Below are 4,660 nucleotides of genomic sequence, written 5' to 3' on the forward strand. Positions count from 1 at the left end.
GGCCCATAAATTCTAAGTCCTACAGGATTCTGGAATGGGAGATGGGACAGGCCTTCAAAAGTGGCCACTCTTTTAACCCATTACACTGTCAAATGAGCCATGTTTCCCCATCCTGGACCCATCTAGAGGGCACTGCCTAAAACCAGATACATCTCCCCATCCAGGAGAGAGTAGGGGCCTGAGCCTGGGGGATGCAGGTGGAGAGGGAGGGGATGAGCCAAGAAAGCTGAAGAGAAAGTACAGGTTTGTATTTTAGAAGGAGATTTGGGAATAAATGTAGCTCTGGTTGATATAGATAATATGTTAAGGTTTGTTGGCCAGAACTGGTGTGTGTCTTGGGTGTTGGGCAAAGAACAGAGAACAGCCAAAGCTCGGCAAGGTCAATGTGAAGGGTGATTTCCTTGTTGGGCTCAAGTTTATGACTCAGCCTGGACCTAACTTGGCATCTCAGCTAGAGAAGAAGGATGATTCCATGTTACAGCTCCTATCTTAGAGAAAGTCATAGTGACTCCCAGACCCAACACGTGGGGACAACTCTGGATTTTTCTCTTCAGTTTAATGTCTCCAGGGAAAATTGAGGAAAGAACTCTGTCTACTATTTGAACTTCATCAAAAGACTAATATGTTAATATTTGTACCATCAATATTTCCTTAAACTAGTCTACTCCTTACACAGCTGATACATCAAAGCATACTGACTTAGGAAATTGGATGCTCCCAAACAATGAAACATTGACTGCAAGCATTATTAATCTTTTTATATCACTTTTCCTTCAAATGCTTTATATATCTTCAAGCAGACAAATAATAGTATTATAATGATTATGGGACCGATCATTACTCTGTTGTCAAAAAAACCAGCGACAAAAGACTAACTCAGTGGACCAAGCTTTGTTTCTTCATTATCTCTACCTTGATTCTGTCCTTTTATTTCCTCTTTCTTCTAATTCTGCTTCTTATTTCCTCCCTGGATTTGAACTTTACTTCCCTAAACTACCAGTTAGGTTACCTTCTCAGAACCTGTAAGGCAGCAGCTTGAGGTTGACAATTGAAGATTTAGGATTAGAAGAAAGAAACATGAATGAATTTCTGATGTTTGATTGTAGGGGTTTGTAATGCAGGTAGAAAGACCTTGTTCAGAGTGAAGAGTTTGATCTGACGGATGAACTACTTTGATATTTATAACTTTGTCTAGTAAAAGTTTCCTGTAAAAACATTTGGTTTGGACGTCTTTGTTAGCTTTGAGTCGACCCTAGAAAAAGCCGCTTGGAACAGTTGCTAAGTCTTTGTGGATACTCCTTTCAGTTATCCTCCAGTGAGTAACTAAAGGGAGGCACTGGTGGTTCAGTGGTAGAATTCTCGCCTCCCACGCGGGAGACCCGGGTTCAATTCCCGGCCAGTGCAAGAGTCCCTTGGACTCAAGAAAACCCTTTAGCAACTGAGGAAGGCACAAATTGTTTCAGGTGAACCACTGCAGTTTTGGTATTGGTACCTGTTACCTTTGATCTATTCCCTATGAAGATCACAGGGAACACAAAGAACCATCAGGTTCGCGTGCTGGACCTTGGGCTTACCACTGATCCACTATGGAGAAGCTCCTGGAAGGAGAGAAGCTGCGCGCAGGCCAGTCACCTCAGAGGTCCAAGAGGCCTCAGCGGCCCAAGAAAGGGGAGGTGTGTGGGGAAGAATCTGCCTGGAGAAGAGGGGAGCGGTGGAGACTGGTCCTTCTGCAAAGGTGGACGGTGGACCGTCAGGGCTGTACGCCAGACACCTTGAGCCGAATTTGCTAACATCGTTAGCCACTGCGGCCTCCGCGTGTTTTGTGGGCCCATAGGTGTTCCGCGAGGGATTCCGTGTGTGGGGGGCAGGTAATGTGTGTCAACAGGTGTTGGCCTGAAATTTGGCCAGGCACGGTGGCTCAGGCCTGTAATCACAACACTTCATGAGGCCGAGGCGAATGGATCTCATGAGGTCAAGAGTTCAAGACCAGCCTGGCTAACATAGAGTAATCCCATCTTTACTAAAAATACAAAAATTAGCCGAACATGGTGGCATGCAAGGAGCTGCTATTTCAGCTACTTGGGAGGTTGAAACACGAGAATCGCTTGAACCCAGGAGGCGGAGATTCAGTGAGCCAAGATCGCGCTACTGCACTCCAGCCTGGGCGACAGAGCCAGACTCCGTCAACATGCATGCATGCTGAGTAAACGTGCAACCCCTGTTCACTTTGGGGTGGAGACAACATTTAAATACATTATAATAAGGTCCTGTGCTTCAAAAGGTGAAGCAGGGACACAAAGGCAATCAAGAGCACAGCCTCTGTGCACTGTCCAGAACCAGTCCACAGCCAGGGGTCTCTCATCAAGAGAAAGTTACTGAAATCCGTGTCTTGTCCAATCGAAGCTGTAGTGATGGCTTGTGTAGGGAGGGCTCAGTCAGTTTATAGTAAGGGGTGAGCTGCAAGTGCTTCAGCATTGCTTATCTGAAGGCCTGTGCTTGTTTAGGTAGAGAAAAAAAAAAAAAAGGAAGAAAAAAAAAAAAACCTGTGGCAATTAGAACATAGTTTATTCTTTAAATTGAGGGGTGCATGACTTAACCTTGCCTGGCATGGCCGTAGGTCTTTTTTAGAATGTCGTATCTTACTACTGTAAGGAGTCTGTTCTGTCAGTCTTATGATGTCTATTTTAACAATAATGCTGGTCAGTTGTGTCTAAACCACAAAAGGGAGAGAGTATAAGGACAGGTGTCTGAGCTTCCAAATACAGGCCAGGAACTCAGTATTCAAGACTTCCCTGGGGTCTCCCTGGCCAAGAAGGGGTCTGTCCAGTTGGTTGGGTGGCTTCAGATTTTAATTTTACTTCTCAAAGCATTTAATTTGATGAAATTTTGCCATTTTTTTCTTTATTTTTAAAGCCTCTTATGTTCTATAAGAAATCTTTCTACTCAGGATAGCAAATGTGTACTCTTAATTTTCTCTCTCTATGAGTTCCAGAGTTTTAGTTTTAATTTTTAAATTGATGACATCTAAAATTCTACTCCTAATCAAAACATTCTTGGGGGTTACCAAGGACAACTCCAAAATTCTTCCATAAATCGTCCTTAAAGAACTTACTGGGATCCTGGGCTGCAGGGCTCAGTGGCTTTAGTGCACCTCTGCTCTTAAGACAATTCAGAAATTGTCTTTGTGAACGCATCAGGCTGTTTAAAAATCAGCAATTTAGGGCTTGCTTGCAACGTGCAATTATGCAGCAGCTGTTTTCTGGATCTCATGAATGCCTGCATGCATACTTTCCCGGGAATTTTCTAAATTTGAATTCTCAAGGTATTTCAAGTGGCTTAGTTGTCTCTTTTGCCTACTGCCACACACATACCACCAAATCCTGCACTTCAAGCTTCTCCTTCTGCACCCGGGACTCCCAACCTCCAGTTAAGACAATCCACACCTTGCCACACCTGCCTCACGCTCCATCAGGCCACTGTGCCTCCCGCAGCAACCAGGCCAGGGGGAATCTGGATTCCTATTACACTTCTGAGGAAGGTGGTCAGGGGGCGTGGAGGATGTGGGTGGGAGGGGCTGAGGTGGAGGGCAGGAGTACCTGTAGTCTTCTGTCTTCTACCTCATTGACCCAGATGCTGCTCTCCCTCGGGTTGTCTGCTTTGAGCCCTGAGTGGAAAATCAGGTCTGCGCCCTGATCTTCCTGACTGTCATTTTGTGAGGAACCTGAACGGAGGAGCCGTCGCTCTTGTCCCACACATTCTGTCCAAAAGGTGGCCTCCTCTCTGCTTGCTCGGGGGCCTGCCCACTGAGCTCTGGCACTCAGGCTGGGATGCCGCCCAGTACAGAGGCTCTGCAGCCCTGCAGGGGTCTGACTGTTCCACACCAGCAGGATAAAGGCCACAAAGCATGCTGTGATGGAAAAGCATTCAGAGGTGTGGGCTGAAGGCTTCTCTTTCCACAGTCCCTTTGAAGACCCCATGGAAGCAGGCACTCCTTTGAGGAACAAGGTGGCCCAAGGCCCGGCTTCACATGCAGGCTCTTGTGTCCCAGCGGGTCCTCTCTGTGTCTGGTATGGTCGACTGCTTCACACGCCTTACCCGGTTTCCTCTCCTCCACCACCCAAGCTCCCCCTCGACCCCCTTGCTCAGCTGTCCTTAGGACAGCAACATCCCCAGCCCTTGGAAGAGCCCCATCTGCAGTGCTTGGGGAAGGAGTTGGGTTCAGGTCGCCTAAACACAGAACAACAGAGAACCTGAGGCAGGAGGACCTGACACAGGAGGACATCCCTTCCCTTGTTGGGTCTCTTGGCACATCCCATCCAGAGGTCTGGGCAGGGTCCGGGTATCCTCCACTCTCCTTGAACACCTGGGTTTTCAGGCCCCTGGGGTTGGTCAACATGGGGTCTTTCCCACTGTTCATCTGGGAACTGTAGGAATATCCCATGGGACCCTCTCTTACTCATTAGAGACATCCAGAAAATACTCCAGCAGAAACTGGGTGCAGTGTATCAGACCACTATAATTTTAAGTACAGGGTGTGGAGGTCAGATATGTTTTGTGACTATTTTCTGTCTGTCTGTGGCTGGCTTCCCTTTTCACTTTCTTCATGGCATCTATTAATGAGAAGGTATGGCTAATGTTGATGAAGTCCAGTTGATCACGT

At 46.9% G+C, this 4,660-nt stretch overlaps 1 non-coding gene and 1 pseudogene across 1 annotated transcript; one reads left to right on the forward strand and one right to left on the reverse strand.

Annotated features, from left to right (window-relative positions):
• Positions 1-1,333: 1,333 nt before the first annotated feature.
• TRNAG-CCC lies at positions 1,334-1,404 on the forward strand. Its single transcript has one exon. It is a non-coding gene; the product is annotated as a tRNA-Gly (tRNA).
• A 2,064-nt stretch (positions 1,405-3,468) lies between these two features.
• On the reverse strand, positions 3,469-3,977 carry LOC113220841 (annotated as a pseudogene).
• Positions 3,978-4,660: the final 683 nt, after the last annotated feature.

This window comes from Piliocolobus tephrosceles, unplaced genomic scaffold (genome assembly GCF_002776525.5).
Source record: "Piliocolobus tephrosceles isolate RC106 unplaced genomic scaffold, ASM277652v3 unscaffolded_14640, whole genome shotgun sequence".
NCBI lineage: Eukaryota > Metazoa > Chordata > Mammalia > Primates > Cercopithecidae > Piliocolobus > Piliocolobus tephrosceles.